Consider the following 19,963-nt stretch of genomic DNA (forward strand, 5'->3'; position numbering starts at 1 on the left):
TGATGAAGCAGAAAATGCTCCTCATTAACAATGATGTGTGCCCTTGAGAGCTTCATGTTGCCTGATCATCTTGAACTTCACAAGGTCCAGGGCTGGCCATGAGGGCACACTGGTTGTGTGTAAGAGGAGGCATCTCAATATTAAGGGTTAAATTCTCTCTAAAGTCTAATCTTTCTTTAATTTAGCAATTAACTAAAAGTTGCTGTTAGGGTTGGAAGGTGAGTTTTAGGCTTATACAGGCTCTCCTTGCAACTGTAATTAATTAATTAGATAACTGGCTTAATCAGATTTTCAGAGGCTAGGTTCAGAGAGTATAAAAGTAGGCTTGATTTTGTCTGCACTGGAGTACTCTATTTGGCTGCAGTACAGAGCTTCAGTTGGAGATTGGTGACTGAGGGAGTTTAAGGGTTAAATTAAGAGTTAAATTCTATCTAATGTCTAGTCTTTCTTTAATTTAGCAATTAACTAAAAATTGCTGTTAGGGTTGGAAGAAGGTGACTTTTAAACTGGAAAGGAGAAGCCAGCGAGAGTGGTACAAAACGGCGCAAAAAAAAGAGGCCGAGACCGGAGAGGACAGGTGTACCTTCCGGACCTTCAGGCGCTGGAGTTTGAAGTGACATCACGATTCAAAAAATGATGCCACGCAGGGGAGGCAGCTGATTGGTAAGTAGGGTCAGGTGAGTACTTCTACTTCTACTTTTTCTACTAATTAAACTGCTGCAGTTCATTAGCTTAAACAAAATAAGGTGAGGACTTTGGGCTGTAGTGGGAGTGTTTGGAGTGGAATAAGGCACCTAGTGTAGTTAGTATTCTTTCAAGGGAGTAACTAACGAGCTTAATCTGAAGGGAATTCATGGCAGCAGAGCTCACACCCATGATATGCTCCTCCTGCAGTATGTGGGAAGTCATGGACATTTCCAGTGTCCCTGGTGACCATGTGTGCAGGAAGTGTGTTCAGCTGCAGCTACTGGCTAACCGCATTTTGGAGCTGGAGCTGTGGGTGGATTCACTGTGGAGCATCCACGATGCTGAGATTGTTGTGGACAGCACATTCAGTGAGGCGGTCACACCGCAGGTAAAGACTGAACAGGCAGAAAGGGAATGGGTGACCACCAGGCAGATTCGAGGAAGGCAGGTAGTGCAGGAATCCCCTGTGACCATCCCCCTCTCTAACAGCTATACCGTTTAGAATACTGTTGGGGGAGATAACTTCTCAGGGGAAAGCAGCAGGAGCCAAGTCCATGGCACCACGGGTGGCTCTGCTGCACAAGACGGGAGGAAGAGTAGCAGGGCTATAGTGATAGGGGATTCACTAGTAAGGGGAACTGACAGGCATTTCTGCAGCTGCAAAAGAGACTCCAGGATGGTATATTGCCTCCCTGGTGGCTAGGTCAAGGATGTCTGGGAGAGGTTGCAGGGCATTCTGAAGGGGGAGGGCGAACAGCCAGTGGTCATGGTACATATTGGTACCAACGACATAGGTAAAAAAAAGGGACGAGGTCCTACAAGCTGAATGTAGGGAGTTAGGACGCAGATTAAAAAGTAGGACCACAAAGGTAGTAATCTCAGGATTACTACCAGTGCCACGTGCTAGCGACAGTAGAAATAACAGGATATATCAGATGCATACGTGGCTGAAGAAATGGTGTAGAGGGGAGGGATTCAGATTCCTGGGACATTGGGACCGATTCTGGGGAAGGTGGGACCAGTACAAACAGTACGGGTTGCATCTGGGCAGGACTGGGACCAATGTCCTCAGGGTGGAGTGGGGAGGGGGGCATTTTTTGCTAGTACCGTCGGGGAGGGTTTAAACTAGAATGACAGAGGGATGGGAACCTGAGCAGGGAGACAGAGGAGGGGGAAACAAGGATGGAAACGAAAGACAGAAAAGTAAGAAGCAAAAGTAGAAGGCAGGAAAAATAAGGGCGATAAACAAATGGGGTCATAGTGCAAAATAAAGCTAAGATGACTAACAAGGTTAAAAAGACAAGTCTAAAGGCATTGTATCTTAATGCATGGAGCATTCGCAATAAGGTAGGTGAATTAACAGCGTAAATAGTTATAGACGATTATGATATAGTTGCAATTACGGAGACATGGCTGCAGGGTGACTAAGAATGGGAACTGAACATCCAGGGGTATTCAATATTTAAGAAGGACAGACAAATAGGGAAAGGAGGTGGGGTAGCACTGTTAGTAAAGCAGGAAATCAATGCAATAGTGAGGAAGGAAATTAGCTCAGAAAATCATGATATGGAATCTGTTTGGGTGGAGATAAGAAACACATAGGAGCAGAAAACATTGGTGGGAGTTGTCTATAGGCCCCCAAACAGTAACAGAGATGTAAGGGAAGGCATTAAACAGGAAAATAGAGACGCATGCAATGAGGGTACAACTGTAATCATGGGTGACTTTAATCTGCATATAGATTGGGCAAACCAAACTAGCAAAAGTACTGTGGAGGAGGATTTCTTGGAGTGTGTATGTGATGGTTTTTTAGACCAATACATTGAGGAACCAACTAGAGAGCAGGTTATCCTAGACTGGGTATTGTGCAAGGAGAAAGGATTAATTAACAATCTTGTTGTGCGAGGTCCCTTGGGGAAGAGCGACCATAAAATGATAGAATTGCTCATTAAGATGGAGAGTGAAGAAGCTGAATCCAAAACTAGGGTCCTAAATCTAAATAAAGGGAACTATGAGGGTATGATGCGCGAGTTGGCAATGATGGATCGGGGAACCTTACTAAAAGGGTTGACGGTAGAGAGGCAATGGCTAATATTTAAGGAATGTATGCATGAATTACAACAATTATTCATTCCCGTCTGGCACAAAAATAAAATAGGAAAGGTGACTCAACCATAGATTACAAAAGAAATTAGGGATAGTATTAGATCCAAAGATGAGACATATAAAATTCCCAGAAAAAGCAGCAAGCCTGAGAATTGGGAGCAGTTTAGAATTCAGCAAAAGTGGACAAAAAGATTGATCAAGAAGGAGAAAATGGGGTATGAGAGTACACGTGCAGGGGACATAAAAACTGACTAAAATGCTTCTAGAAATATGTGAAGAGAAAAAGATTAGCAAAGACAAATGTAGGTCCCTTACAGTCAGAAATGGGGGAAATTATATAGGGTGGAAGAAATGGTGGAATAATTGAACACATATTTTGGTTCTGTCTTCACAAAAGAGGACACAAATAATTTCCCAGAAATGTTAAGGAACCAAGGGTCTAGTGAGAGAGAGGAATTGAATAAAATCAGCATTAGTAAAAAAATGGTGCGAAAGAAATTAATGGGGTTAAAGGCTAAAAAATCCCTAGGCTTTGATAATCTACATCCCAGAGTACTAAAGGAAGTGGCCCTGGAAATATTGGATGCATTGGTGGTCATCTTCCAAAATTCTATAGAGTCTGGAGCAGTTCCTACTGTTTGGGGAGTGACAAATGTAACCCCACTATTTAAAAAAGGAGGAAGAGAAGAAACAGGATTACAGGCCAGTTAACCTAACATCAGTAGTGGGGAAAATGCTAGAGTCTATTATAAAAGACGTGGTAACAGAACGCTTGGAAAGCATTAACAGGATTAAACAAAGTCAGCATGGGTTTATGAAGGGGAAATCATGCTTAACTAATCTCCTGGAGTTTTTTTAAGGATGTAACTAGTAGAATAGATAAGGGAGAACCAGTGGATGTGGTGTATTTGGATTTCAAGAAGGCTTTTGATAAGGTCCCACATAAGAGGCTAGAAGGCAAAATTAAAGCACATGGGATCGGGCGTAATGTACTGGCATGGATTAAGAATTGGTTGACAGACCGGAAACAGAGAGTGGGAATAAATGAGTCTTTTTCCGGATGGCAGACAGTGACTAGTTGGGTACCACAGGGATCAGTGCTTGGGCCCCAGCTATTCACGATAAATATAAATGACCTGGATGAGGAAACCAAATGCAATATTTCCAAGTTTGCTGATGACACAAAACTGAATGGGGTTGTGAGTTGTGAGGAGGATGCAAGGAGGCTTCAGGGTGATTTAGACAAGTTGTGTACATGGGCAAACACAAGGCAGATGCAGTATAAAATGGATAAATGTGAAGTTATACGCTTTGGTGTGAAAAACAGGAAGGCAGAGTATTATTTAAATGATGACCTATTGGGAAATGTGGATGTACAAAGGGATCTGGGTGTCCTTGTACACCAGTCAATGAAAGTAAATAGGAAGGTGCAGCAAGTAATTAGGAAGGCAAATGGTATGTTGGCCTTCATTGCAAGAGGATTTGAGTTCGGAAGTAGGGGTGTCTTATTACAGTTATACAAGGCCTTGGTGAGACTACACCTGGAGTATTGTGTGCAGTTTTGGTCTCCCTACCTATAAAAGGATAAACCTCCCAAAGAGGGAGTGCAACGAAGGTTCACTAGGCTGATACCAGGGATAGCAGAACTGTCGTATGAGAAGAGATTGGTTTGACTGGGCCTGTATTCACTAGAGTTTAGAAGAATGAGAGGGGATCTGATTGAAACGTATAAAATTCTAACCGGGCTAGACAGACCAGATGCAGGGAGGCTGTTTCCCCTGGTTGGGGAGTCTAGAACCAGGGATCACGGTCTCAGGATATGGGGCAGGCCATTTAGGACTGAGATGAGGAAAAATGTCTTCATTCAGAGGGTGGTCAACCTGTGGAATTCTCTACCACAGAAGGCTGTGGAGGCCAGGTCACTGAGTATATTCAAGAAAGAAATTGATAATTTTTTGGATATTAGGGGCATCAAGGGGTATGGAGAGAAAGCAGGAATATGGCGTTGAGATAGAGGATCAGCCATGATCATATTGAATGGCGGAGCACGCTCGAAGAGCCAAATGGCCTACTCCTGCCCCTAGTTTCTATGTTTCTAATATCAGGCAGCCAAGTGTCTGACCTTGTCATGCTCAGGTGCTCTACCTCCATTTTAGGGTTAGGAGAAATGCACCTAAGTTTAACTGCCCAATGTCAATGTCATTTCGGGCAGTGTACCACAGCTGACTGAGTCATCTCTAAGTGCAGTCACAGCAGCGGTATTTCATCGGCTGCCTTGTCCCGAATGTTATGTTCCTGTTTCACCATCAATTTAACACTTTGTGTGTAGCTGCATTGGTTCCGATGGATTTCTTTCAGGAGCTTTGCCAGATTGAAGGCATGTAGGCACTAGCCCACTGAGGATCGTGCAAGTGCCCCCGCGTCTTGGAGGGTGCTGTTGCAACTGGGATGCTGGACGAACGTGTGAAGAGGCAGCACTTTCTTATGTCAGGATGCCCCCCTCCAGGTAGCACCTCATCTCAGCACAGACACATGCCCCCAAGGCTTGCTCATCCTTCCAAGCATCAGTGCAATGTGAGCATGGTGTGCATCAATGCAGTTATCTGCAAGTTCATGGGTGGAATTAGAGGAGTAGCTATGCTGATAGTCATGCAGGCCCATAATGGAGGAGAGTTGTCCAGGAGGATCCTCAATGAATCTCGTCGTCCTTCTCCTGGAAACTGCAGGTATTGAGGGGCTCACAAGCATGCCTGCCTCGTCTGGCTCATGCAGTGGCCTCTTTGCCTGCATCCTCAACTTCCAAGACCTCATCACCATCATCCCCTTTGAAGTCCTCCTCATCAGAGGAGACGTACAGCTCCTCCATCTCATTATTTGCCAAGTCCTCCCCACTTCGCAGTGCCAAGTTGTGTCACGCGCAGCAAGCCACAATGATGCATGAGATCCTCCGGGGGGGTGTACTGGAGTGCTCCACCAGATCTGTCCAGGCATCGGAATCGCATTTTCAGGATCCCTATGGTGTGTTCCACCAATGTCCAGGTTGTGACATGAGCCTCGTTGTACCTTCTCTCAGTCGGAGTCTGAGGCCACCACAAGGGTGTCATTAGCCAACTGGCAACGTATTCTCTCCAAGACCCGTGGCATCAAATCATGCAGAATTTGGCAAATGTGAGTCACCTGATCCCTTGACATGCGAAGGCGTCTGTGACACTGGTTGTCACTCATCTGCAGATAACACATATGACATCTATACACCCTGGGTGTAGCGGGGCACCTACAAATGATGGCTGTCTGAAGATCTTCCTCTCCGTCCAGCAGGAGGACCTGCTCCCCCTTGGACTTAAGGTTTCTGCTCCTCCTTTGGCAAGCCTGCCGACTCCGTCACATTCTTTTCATTCTTCACTCCTGCCTATAAACAATAAATACAGACAATGATAACACCAGGCTCCATTTTCCTGATGGTCTTTTCGCTACTATCAGTTAGAAACATGCAAGAGTCAGCATTTGTTTCCAAAGGTCCAATTTCTGTCAAGGAATCGCCTGTGATTGTGAGCTTAAGATCTTTTTACGCATGCTGGAGAGTACTGGCCCCTAAGATGATGCCCAGTGCGGGATGCGCATTAAAGTTCACCACAAACCACCACCCCGCCACCAGCCGACATAACTGACTGCCGACAACTTCGGCTATGTGACTGGATGTTCTTCTTTCAGCCCAGGTGCTGGGATCATCATCACATGCACTCCAAGACTGTGCTGTTTGGACTAAACATGAGGGTTAATGTTTGGTGAGTACATGAGGTTAATTTAGGGGTTCCAGGTGCTTCTTAACTGTGAGTGGTGAATGGCCACATTTCCAAAGGGGTCCTCAACCTTGTCCAGTTGCCCAATAGATCTGCAGTTCCATAATACTCTGGTGAATTTGAAGGCTACAAATGAGGGGTTAAAATTAAGTGAACCATCATTGCCACTTTGAGGGATCAGTGTTACTTGAATGGGCCTTATTGCTCCACTTTCCTGACTCCTTGTATATCAATTGAACAGCTGCTAACCTGTCTCAGCTGTGCCTCTGTCCTCATTTTGGAACTATCATTTCAGCTGGGTGGCTCTTTAGTGCCCCCTCCGCGCCCCCCCCACCCCCAGCCACCCCAGTCATGTGTCTCAGTACAACCTTCCGCACTCTTTTCCCCAGTGAAGCCCCTGCCCTGCAGCCCCTTCCCTTCCCTCAGTCCTGTCTGGCCCCTTCCCCAATGAAGCCATTTCCCTGCAGCACAGTAAAGCCACCCACACCTTAACCCTGGTATGGTAGCTGTAGAGACTTGCCTGTGAGACCTCCCTGAAACCGATGTGGTGCAGCCTGCAAATCCTGGTGCTGTCCTCCGCAAGCGCTGCATGAACTAACCTAAGAGTCTCAAGCAAAGTGCAGGTTGCCAGCTGCATGTTGTTTAAATCCATTGTGAAGGACATAGTTCTAATTGCACGCCAGTGTGAGCTCTTAATCTTAAAGTGTGGAGGGATGATTCTGGTGACGAGGCATCATAATGAGATGCTGATTTATGCTAATGACATTCGCGGCGCTTGGCGGCGGGAAACGCGTTGACAGCTAAGTGCACAATTGCTTCTTTGTTTTACATCATTGTAAAACCAGTTTTGGGCCTTCTCATGGTGCTTGCCATGACACCCGTTGTGATCGGGAGCAGAAACTCCCGGCCATACCATTCATAAGTTACATTCATTTGGGGTTCAAAGTGTGCCTTCAAGGCTTTCAAAATTTCTGCAGTCTGTTTTTTCTGTTCCTTGGATAGATTTAGGGTGGAATACAACTTATAGAAGTCTCTCCCCAGCAGTGTTAAAAGTGTTGCTGCTCATATTAGCTCCAGCTTGTTAATTAAATTTGTTGCAATCTCATAGTTTTGCCAATGCAAGTGGAAAATTTACCGGTTCAGCTGCATATCTCCTTTCATTTCGACAGGAGCTAGGAGTGGAAAATTTACAGTAACTTTTGTCTCACACAGTATTTTACTTGCAGCCTTCAGCTTTTGTTAGCTTTTCCTTGTCTGTGTTTTTTTTTCAGCAGCTTTTAGCAAGTTGGAACATTTCAGTGTTCCTCTTTTAGTAACTGTGGCTTCTCTTCCAGCTTTTCAAAACTCAATCTCAGCTCCACTTCTGACACCATGTTACGAGCTCAAAGACTTTCTAGTGTAGTGTCTCTGTTGAAATGAATGTATCATGGCTGTCCAGAGATATTTCCTCATGGTAAAGGTCACATGACTATGGCAAGCCAGGTAGAATACTTAGGCTGTAATTTACCGGCCCCATTGGCATTGGGCATCATGACGGGTGAGGGGGGGACAATATAACAAGAAGGCCAAAAATCAGTTTCACACTGCCATGAAACGAGTTTGCGGTCATATGCTCCAACCATCAATGATGGGCCGCATTTCCCACCACAGCATGTCGGGAACCTAATTTCAATACTTTAGCATTTCATTGTAAGCTCTGCTCGCCAGAATCATCCCCATACGCTGGATCATCCAGGTACGCGCTGACGTCTTTCACAACTGTCCATAAATGGCATGCACCTAGCGAGCTGCACTTCACGGTCATCAGCGCCAGGCTTCGGAGGCAGCACCACATCACTTTTGGGGGGGCTCATGGGCAGGTCTCTACCTACCAGGCCAGCCATAAGGTGGGGGTGGCTTTTCAATGGCTGCAGGGCTAGGGCTTACTTGGGGAAGGGGGAGAAGTGGCCTCAGGCAAGGGAAGAGGGTGCATGGCAAGGGCTGTACTGGGGAAAGGGGGTATCCCAGGGTGTGTGTGTAGGCACATGTTGACCTGTGCAAGTGGCCTCAAGATGGTGAGGCTGAGGAAGGAGTCTCCAGAGGAGATGAGGCCAGATGGAGATGTGTGGGTGTGTGTGTGTGAGGGAGTGAGTGATGATATCCCTTGGGCTGACAGTGAGTGAGATGCCAGTGAATGTGTGATGGCCTTGTGAGTGTGTGAGTTTAGAGTGAAAAGAATGTTGCCTTACCCTGGCGGCACAGACGAGATCAATCATCTGTTTTCCGCACCGGATGGCTGACCTCTTGTGAACAGTAATGGCACTGACCACCTCTGCCACCACCTCCCGAGCCGGAGTGGTGACACTGATGGGCCTCATGCAGCCAGACCAGGAGTGGAGGACATTGTAGCGGACATCCGCGGTGCCCAGGAAGCGTCCCAGTGATGTGTCACTGAATTGGGGGGCTGCACTCTTCTTCGCTTTTGGGGCTATGGCTTCACCGAAGGAGTCCTGGGCTGCAAGCATTGAGAAGTGTGTGCACAGCTGCAGTTTAAATGTGGCACCCTGTGTGAGGAAGCAGCAAGGTAACGGCACGGCGGGAAAATAGGAGATCGCCTGCGAGTGAGACAACGTGTTTCCTGTGGCTGCATAATTAATGAGGCAGGAATGGGACAGTATGGCGTGAAATCCTGTCATTATGGCTGGCAGGTAACATGACTTTTTTACCCCCCCCCCCCACCGCTACCACACTTTGTGCAAATCTGGGATGATTCCGCCCTTAGTAATGATTGCATTTCAAAACCCAAACAAGCTGGAAGTTCAACAAGTGGAAGCCTTTTCTGTTGATGAAGTTGCAGGGCTGTCCAGCAGGAGCCTTCAAGGCATCATGAGTACAATCAATGGCTTCCTACATCCTGGGGAAACCTGCAATCACTCCAAACCCTCTGGCTCTATCCAGTTGACCCTGTTTGTCCAGTGTGAAGGAGATGTAATTCCCTTCGAAACATATTGGAGACCTGGACCAGTGGTGTGCAGCAGGCTGTGTTATGCCACTGAGGTCTCCACATGCTGCCTGAAGGAGCCTGTCGTGAAGAAGTTGAGTGTGAAAGTGACCTTCAGAGCTACAGGGATCGGGTGCGCCCCAACGCAGTTGGAGATCTCCCCTGCGAGCATGTCACATAGTGATGTGACTGTGGCTCTTGATAGCTTGAGCCTTCTCTTGCACTGAGTCTCTGACATCTACAGATAGCTCAGTCTCTGCCTATATATTTGAGGGGCTGCATAAGTCCTTCTACATCTCTGCTGAGCATATATGATGCCTTCATTACCCTTTGGGTCTGGTGTAGCTCTGGTCCCACCATGTACCACCAGTGCATCCTGGACCTCCCATTCAGCCCTTCTTCCTCTCACTCTCCACCTCCTTTTCCTCCTCTTCTCCTCACTGAAGTGAGGGTGTAGTAATTCTGAACTGAAAACACTGTTAAAAATCCAGTTACACCTCATTCAACAAGGTGTAACCTTTTCAAGGATTTTTGCAGCGAGTGCAACAGTGGGAGTTCTCATCAGTTCAATGATTTCTAATTGATTGCAGTCTGTGGGAGCCTCAATGGTGCACTTTCTGGAGAAACGTAGAACCACTGACAGCAGTTTAACAGTTGTAATGTTTCACCATCATTACCACTGTAAAAGCCAGGCCACTGGTTCTATAATCAATTTCTTCTTATCTGATTTTTAAGTGGAAAGACTCCATAAAACCAATTCCTGCTTCCAGGTCTACACTTCAGAACTTCTGTCTGTGATCAAGAGACATAAATGATCTATTAATAAGCATACTGGTCCATTGAAAGCCAGCATACAGCACAATATATCTTTCAAGGGGGCACTCAGGAGACTCCCCGTTTTCTCTTATGGCCAGTCTACCCCTGCGTGTAAATAATGTAAATTAAACAAAAAAAAATTGTGACAAAAGTTATATACTGCAGATGCTGGAAATCTGAAACAAAAACAAAAAATGCTGGAAAAACTCAGCAGGTCTGACAGCATCTGTGGACATCTCTCCACAGATGCTGTCAGACCTGCTGAGTTTTTCCAGAATTTTCTTCTTTTTTTTGAAAAAAAAAGTTGTGCCTTCCAGAAGAATCGATAAAAGAAGTGATCTTCGTTCATGGGCACCAGTGGCGCACATTTTATTGAATTATCCTATTCAATGCATTTGACAAAGCGAGTCATTTGTTGACTGTGAATTACCTGTCATTCAATTTCTGAGTGAAACTGCTTTTGTTCATCATTTATGGTGAATCATAAACACATTCTTTATTCTCTCATTTATAATTTTGCTACAGATAAGGAAAAACAAAATTTTTATCCCACAATGTTGTGAATTATATCCTTGCACTACAACGTAAACAACATTCAAAAATATACTTGAGGTGCCTCAACCTATAGGACCAAGGAACAGAGCTGAAAGGTGGGATTAGGCTGGCTAGGTCTTTCTCGGCTAGTATGGACACGATGGGCCAAATGACCTCCTTTTGTTCTGTAAATCTTTCTCTGTTTCTAAAAATAATGAAATCACTGCCCTTCCCTCTTACCCAGCTGAGAAAAAAATAGAATTATTTTAATTTAAACTCAAAACACGTGTTATGAACATAATGGGTGAGAACTTGCCTCTTGTAGGACCTTGCACCGACCTCTGTGTCCCCTTTGCCACCAGCTGCATCCTGTACGACATACATAGTGCTCTGTTCAGTGTTCTTGCATGCATCGGAAGGCTGCAAACGGCCAGTATCCTGATGCCACAGAGCCCAACCAGCTGATATGAAGTCAGCATTCCTAATTTGGAGAATGAAAGTACAGTCAGAATCTTCATTGTTCACTCTGCAAACAGCAACTATGAAGCTGCAAGATAGGCCCTTTACTAGAGTTATTTAAAAGGACAGGTACACAACTTGCAGGTAAGGTGCTTTTTCTTTTGGAACTGTTTCTAATGCAATGTTGTGTAGAAGCACTCTGGAGTGTTCTTGGAGGTATTTTGGTGAGTTCTTGCATTTGCCTGGATTTGAAGCATGACTGGGAGATGGAGCAGATGCTGTGGAGAGGGGCAATGTTGTGCCATGCCCTCTCAGAACTTGCAACTGAACTCCTCCATGCTCCTTGTGACAGGAGGCTGTCTGGCAGGCCAGCCAATGCACCATGTAGCAATATTTTTGTGCAGCTTCCCTTTAAGGCATACAGCCTACCACTAAGGAGAGCATGCTGGCTGTGGAAAATGATTGGTAAACAATGCAAGTGGAAATTGCCTGCTGTTGGCAATCTGCATGGGCGCAGGCAGGTTGTGCCCAAAAACCAGGACAACCCAATTTTGAGCCCATTACTTCAAAGAAATCTTGCAATATCAATTTTATTTCAAGTAGTAGCACTGTTGATAACTCATTTGCCCATTCATTACTTACTTGTGGAAATAAATATGAGATCAGCTCACTGAAGTATCTCCGGGAGATGAATTCCTTTATTTTTAAAAATTCATTCACAAGATGTGGGCTTCGCTGGCTGGGCCAGCATTTATTGTCCAACCCTAGTTGCCTTTGAGAAGGTGGTGATGAGCTGCCTTCTTGAACCGCTGCAGTCCATGTGGTGTAGGTACACCCACAGTGCTGTTAGGGAGTTCCAGGATTTCGACCCAGCCACAGTGAAGGACCGGCAATATATTTCCAAATCAGGATGGTGAGTGACTTGGAGGGGGACTTCCAGGTGGTGGTGTTCCCATTTATCTGCTGCCCTTGTCCTTCAAGGTGGTAGTGGTCGTGGGTTTGGAAGGTGCTGTCAAAGGAGCCTTGGTGAATCCCTGCAGTGCATCTTGTAGATGATACACGCTGCCAATCAAACAGACTGCATTGTCCTGAACAGTGTCCAGCTTCTTCAGTGTTGTAGGAGCTGCACTCACCAGGCAAGTGGGGAGTATTCCATCACATTCCTGACTTGTGCCTTGTAGATGGTGGACAGGCTTTGGGGAGTCAGGAGGTGAGTTACTTAGCGCAGGATTCCTAGCCTCTTACCTGCTCTTGTAGCCACAGTATTTATATGGCTAGTCCAATTCAGTTTCTGGTCAATGGTAACCCCCCAGCATGTTGATAGTGGGGGATTCCATGATAGTAATGCCATTGAACATCAGGGGTCAATGGTTGGATTCTCTCTTGTTGGAGATGGTCATTGCCTGACACTTGTGTGGGGCGAATGTTACTTCCCACATGTCAGCCCAAGCCTAGATATTGTCCAGGTTTTGCTGCATTTGGACATGGACTGCTTCAGTATCTGAAGAGTCGCGATTGGTGCTGAACATTGTGCAATCATCAGCGAACATCCCCACTTCGGACCTGATGATGGAAAGAAGGTCATTGATGAAGCAGCTGAAGATGGTTGGGGTGAGGACACTACCCTGAGGAACTCCTGCAGTGATGTCCTGGAGCTGAGATGACTGACCTCCAACAACCACAACCATCTTCCTTTGTGCTAAGTATAACTCCAACCAGTGGAGAGTTTTCCCCCTGATTCCCATTGACTCCAGTTTTTCCAGGGCTCCTTAATGCCACACTCGGTCAAATACTGCCTTGATGTCAAGGGCAGTCACTCTCACCTCACCTCGGGAGTTCAGCTCTTTTGTCCATGTTTGAACCAAGGCTGTAATGAGGTCAGGAGCTGAGTGGCCCTGGAGGAACCCAAACTGGGCATCAGTGAGCAGGTTATTGCTAAGCAAGTGCCGCTTGATAGCACTGTTGATGACCCCTTCTATTACTTTACTGATGATGGAGAGTAGACTGATAGGGTGGTAATTGGCCGGGTTGGATTTGTCCTGCTTTTTGTGTACAGGACATATCTGGGCAATTTCCCACATAGCCAGGTAAATGCCAGTGTTGTAGCTGTACTGGAACAGCTTGGCTAGGGGCACCGCAAGTTCTGGAGCACAAGTCGTCAGTACTATTGCTGGAATATTGTCAGGGCCCATAGTCTTTGCAGTATCCAGTGCCTTCAGCCATTTCTTGATATCACATGGAGTAAATCGAATTGGCTGAAGACTGGCATTTGTGATGCTGGGGATCTGCGGAGGAGGCCGAGATGGATCATCCACTCAGCACTTCTGGCTGAAGATTGTTGCGAATGCTTCAGCCATATCTTTTGCACTGCTGTGCTGGGCTCCTCCATCACTGAGGATGGGGATATTTGTGCAGCCTCCTCCTCCAGTGCGTTGTTAAATTGTCCACCACCATTCATGACTGGATGTGGCAGGGCTGCACAGCTTAGATCTGATCCACTGGTTGTGGGATCCCTTAGCTATGTCTATCACTTGCTGCTTATGCTGTTTGGCACACAAGTAGTCCTGTTTTGTAGCTTCACCAGATTGACACCTCATTTTTAGGTATGCCTGGTGCTGCTGCTGGCATGCCCTCCTGCACTCTTCATTGAGCCAAGGTTAATCTTTTGGTTTGATTGTAATGGTAGAGTGGGGGATATGCCAGAGCATGAGATTACAGGTTGTGTTCGAGTACAATTCTGCTGCTACTGATGGCCCACATCGCCTCATGGATGCCCAGTCTTGAGTTGCTAGTTCGAAATCTATCCCATTTGGCAAGGTGTGTTATGCAGAACATGATGGAAGGTATCCTCAATGTGAAGGTGGGACTTCGTCTCCACAATGAGTGGTGGTCACTCCTACCGATACTGTCATGGCCAGATGCATGGGTGTAAGACAGGCAGGTTGGAGAGGATGAGGTCAAATATGTTTTTCCCTCTTATTGGTTCCCTCACCACCTGCCGCAGACCCTGTCTAGCAGCTATGTAATTTAGGACTTGGCCAGCTCGGTCAGTAGTGGTGCTACCAAGCCATTCTTGGTGAGGGACGTTGAAGTCCCCCACCCAGAGTACATTTTGCACCCTTGCCACCCTCAGTGCTTCCTCCAAGTGATGTTCAATATGGAGTAGTACTGATTCATCAGCTGAAGGAGGGTGGTACGTGGTAATCAGCAGGTGGTTTCCTTGCTCATGTTTGGTCTGATACCATGAGACTTCATGGCGTCCAGAGTCGATGTTGCGGACTCCCAGGGCAACTCCCTCCCAACTGTATACCACTGTGCTGCCACCTCTGTTGGAGTCTGTCCTGCCGGTGGGATGGTGATGGTGGAGTCTGGGACATTATCTGTCAGGTTGGATTCTGACAGCTCTCCCAATTTTGGCACTAGCCCCCAGATATCAGTAAGGAGGACTTTCCAGGGTCAACAGGGCTGCGATTGCCGTTGTTGTTTCCGGTGCCTAGGTTGATACCGGATGGTCCATCTGGTTTCATTCCTTTTTTCTGTCTTTGTAGAGGTTTGTTACAACTGAGTGGCTTGCCATTTAAGTCAATGTCAACTACAGTGCTGTGGGTCTGGAGTCACATGTAGGCCAAAGGGATGACAGATTTCCTTCCATAAAGGGAATTCGTGAACGAGATGGGTTTTTACAACAATCAACAATGGTTTCATGGTCATCATTAGACTTAATTTAAAAATCTAGATTTTTAAAAAATTGAATTCAAATTCCACCATCTGCCGTGGCAGGAGCATTACCCTGGGTCTCTGGATTATTAGTCCAGCGACAATACCTCTACGCCATCGCCTCCCCTTTCCTCAAAATCTGAGGAAGTCTATTGTCGTTCATTCTCCTCCTTTCTTGTTCTTTGGTAGGGACTGTATTAAAACAAAAGGTCAATTTTGTGAAGCAGTCACATGTTCCAAAAGACAACAGGATATTGCATTACGAGGTTTCAGCACAGGCTTTTCCATTTCATTCCTCTTTGTTTCTAAGTCATTGGCACAACATCCTTCCCAGGAGTGCAAGGCTTTTTCTGATGTTGATAGCATCAAGTGGTACAATATTAATCCTGTTACACTAATTTTCTGTAACTGGCTCACACCGCTATCTATGTAAGTCAGCCCCAAGGGTCACTGGATGTTGAATAGGATTGTAGCAGGAACAAATGAGGTCATCTCTAAGTGATGATTTTGCACTGTGCTTTTTCTTCCCCTGTTGGTTGCAGTAGAATTGCAGACATCAACCAAACTCTGCACAGATTCAATACCCATTTGTTAAAGGGATGATTTTCTTTGCTTAATGGCAGGAAAAAGCTATAAATATTTCATGCCACATTAAATATTGAAGAGAATCATTTATAAAATATTTTTCAGATTAATTGCCATGATCTGATGAACAATTTATTTTTGTTCTATTCAAGATCCAGGGTTATGTGCGAAGCACAAGTGAACATAGTTGTCAATGCCGGTGCTGTGGCCGTTTGCATAACCTGGCCACTCTGCAGCCAATCCATTACATGGATTTAACTCCAGCACTATACTGGTCTTACGATACAATAATATCATTAAAGAGGGATGAATGTTACAGGATAAGTCTGTTCTCTTCAAATGATGGAGATCTCAACTAGTCAGAAGTAATCAAAATCATATGCAAGGATCCGAAGCGATGCTGAAGTCTCATCAAGAAGGCGAGTGATTGATAATAATAGCTTAGAACAGCTAAAGCTGTTGCCTACAGTGACACTGTGATGCGACATGACAGCCAGTGTCATGAAACTGTCAATAGTTCTAATTTTGAAGTGTTAAATAGCAGCCTCAAATAACAGCTGATATTTGAAGATTGTATAATTTAAGTTCCTAGACAGAAGGCTAGTTTACAATCAGGATTTATAAACATATAGAAAACGCCGTGGAAACATTGCTTTTCCATGTACTAATTTTATCATGAATCTGTGGCTGCAATTATATCAAAGGGGATAATTTTTGGCTGTGCTTTTGGGCACTAAAGATTCTCCAAGGGGGCCAGACAAACTTTGAGCTGAAACACTGATTAAGCCTGTTTAGTGCATACGCTATCTTGGTAAAGGAGTTGAAACCAGTGCTAGGAATGGCCATCCAGACACACCTTAAAGAGCCAATTGTCAGTTAAAATGCCTGCCGATGCTCATTAAAGAAGTTGCATGGCTTTTATGCAGCATGAGACGCTTCAGCTAATGTCTTCTCCTAATGATGACTTGGCTGATTGGAGTTAACACAGTATAGATATTGATTTCAGGCATTACTTGAAGGGACTTGCCTTTTCATATTCATTGCTGTTGGAGTTGTGAAAAACGCCTCTGAAACTATCAGGGGATTTTTTGGAACACCTTGACAAGGCTTTACAAACACCCAGGCACCATTTATTCCAGAAATTCTCCAAAAACTTCACCTTAAATGAGTAAGGATGAGAAATTGGACTCAGATATAACATTTTTGGTGATGCAAGTGTCACTGGGGATCCAAAATGGTGTCCACAGCATTATGATCTCAGTTGAGACTAGTAACCTTTTTTTAAAGAAAATATCCAAAATCCCAGTTATTTACTGAAAGAATGAAGCCACAAGATTCCACAGTTAAAAGCGAAAGAATTTTTACCATTCAAGAGTCAAACAAAACAAGCACTAAGTACCATCTTAGTTAACCATCTATATTCTTAAAACCCAGAATCAAAATAAATTAAACATGAATTAACAGGCATTTGTGGTTGAGAAGGCAGCTTACCACCACCTTCTCAAGGGCAATTAGGGATGGGCAATAAATGCTGGCCCAGCCTGCGAAGCCCAAAACCCATGAATGAATTTTTTAAAAGTCCTGATTTATAGAGATTGCTGGTAGGTGAGTGTAGATGTGATGATTTGAGGAGTGGCTGACGCTGGTGGTGCAGTTTGTATGGTATTTGAAGATGCATTCACTGACGTTGACACTCATGTGAGGTCACTGAACTTCTTGTAATGCTGCACCTGGTCCTTGGAGCTTGACACCTGGCATTGACCTCCATGGCTATCGGTTCCAACTGCCTTTTTGCCATGTTTCTGGAGGGCCTTCTGAGATACGGAACCTCTCTCCTTTTTTCCACCTCCTCCACAAAAACCTGGGTGCCTGCAGCCTCCCATGTTCAGCCACTATTCTGTCTTTTCCAAGTCAGATTCAGTTCCAGCAGGACTTTAAGGGGTTCAGGTTAGTTTTAAGTAGTGTGAACAATTATCGATGTTGGGCCCCCTCCTGCTGCATGCAGCCAATCAACAATGCATTTAGCGCTGGTCACATACAGAAACCATGTAAATGATTATGCAGTATGCTGTGAATATCTGATTCCATAACTTGTGTGCCTTAAAGGTATAATTTTTTGTTTTAGGAATGTAATTTTTAGGTTAGGGATTAAAGTGTTAAACATCTGAATGAGAAACTCAAAGAAGTCTGAAGTAAGTGCAATTCAAACAGACCTGGGGTAACTATAGTTTAAAGGGTAATCTATGTTTATTTAATGAGGTCAGAATAAGAAGGGAGAAAGCTTAAACAAAGGATGACCCGTCTTTGCAATTTTGGTAGGGACAGCAAGCCTATAGTTATTTCAGAAGGGGATTAAATTATTTGTTTAGTTCCCGGATCAATAAAGCTAGAAGCATCTTTATAAATAAGGGGATTTCTATTTGGAACATTCCAAGTATGTTACGTTGCCAGGTAGATAGTCTGTGGGGGTTAGGGAAGTTCCTTTGTTTAATTTATCTGTGTGTGTTTTTTGCTCATAGAAACAGGCAGAGGCAGTTGCAGCCTTGGGTCTTGTGTAGTTCGCAGCTCACTGACTCTCAGAGTTGAAGGAGCAAAAGAGATAAATGTTAGCCAGACCTGCACCTTAAGCAGAGAAAATACTAACTTTATCATTCACCATGCACAATATGGGTGGGAGCTCGTGCTCAGTTTGGAGACATTGTTTGTGAAGGTAAAAGAGGCGGGAGAATTTTCTAGCTCGGAGCTAGAGGATGAAATCTACAGTAATCCTCATAGTGAAAACAAACAGTTAACTTGAAAAAGGCAAGGGGAGAGAAAGTCTGCCAAGAATTGTTAAGCATCTGTGAACCAGGAGAATAGAGCAGTTGAAAACAAGGGGTGTTTCTAATTTTCTGTTTAAATCATTGCACAGAAACTACAAATGAAGCTCAGGCTCAAGCTGAAAAGTCCCAGACTTTACAAGGCAGCTGTGGAAAAGTTTGAAGTTACTCCCAAGAAAGGATGTCGGAAGTGCACCCAACAACAATAAAGGAACAATTAGGCAAATTAAAAAAGCAATTCACAGTGATTTTATGTGGCCCGTGCAATTTCACATGACATATTACACACTCGGTGCATGGGCCATTTGGCTAGGCAGCTTTCACATTTTTCATAAAACCTCGATCTAGGGCAGAATAAAATATAAACAGGATCTTGGCAAGGTGAGTAGGTATGAGTTTTGCTGCGAGTTGGTTTACAGACAGTTACTGGCATTTTTTCTGCGTTCTGGAGAAACCTTTGATTTCTCAGCATTTGCAGAGGCTTTCTGCCAAGAGGCCCCTTCAGTGTACTATGCTGTGCAATCATCTTTAAGAAAATGGGGATTGTCTACTCTGCTGGAGGGACCTCCTCAGTAAAGGAGGAGAGGGCCAGAAGGGAGAGGAAGCCAGGTGCCCACAGGCAGTGTCACAGAGTGGAAAGAGAGGCACAGCCAATAGAGGTGCCGGGTCAGCAGGAAGTGCAAGGAAGAGGGGTTTGTAGAAGACACCATTATCCAGCAGGCAGTTTACAGGCAGCACTCTTGCTACCTGGACATGTCTGAGGTCCAGTGCTGAAGGAGGCTCTGACTCTCCAGGGACACTGTGACCTCCAAATGCGAGATGATTGCCAACTTCAAACTGTGTAGGCGGCTCTTAAGGTTACAATGGCCCTGAATTTTTTTGCCTCAGTTTCTTTCCAGGGGTCAATGGGGGATCTATGTGGTGTCTCCCAATCTCCCACACCTGCGTTAAGCTTGTCACTGATACTCTGTTCAGACGTGTCAGTAACTTCACTCGCTTCAGGACCGACAAAGCCAGCCAAGCTGAGCGAGCCAGAGGCTTTGCTGCAATTGCTGAGTTTCCCCACATTCAGGGAGCCATAAATTGCATGCATGTGGCCATAAAGGCGCCAGCAAGTGAGCCGGGTGCCTTCATCACTAAAAAGGGGTTCCACTCCCTGAATGCTTGTTTGTGACAAGACTCAGATATTGCAGGTATGCGCCAGGAATCCTGGAAGTTATCATGATGCCTACATCCTCTGTCAATCCCAGGTGCCAAGGCTCTTTGTTGCTTCAGCTCGCTTGAATGGTTGGCCCCTAGGGGACAAAGGCTATCCCCTGAAAAGATGGCTCATGCTGCCACTCAGACACCCAAGGACAGAAGCAGAGAAGAGCTATAATAGAAGTCATGCCTCCACAAGGGCTGGAATTGAGAGGACCTTTGGACTACTCAAGATGAGATTCCACTGCCTAGACCAATCA

The sequence above is a fragment of the Cetorhinus maximus genome, chromosome 6 (assembly GCF_964194155.1).
Source record: "Cetorhinus maximus chromosome 6, sCetMax3.hap1.1, whole genome shotgun sequence".
NCBI classification, from domain to species: domain Eukaryota; kingdom Metazoa; phylum Chordata; class Chondrichthyes; order Lamniformes; family Cetorhinidae; genus Cetorhinus; species Cetorhinus maximus.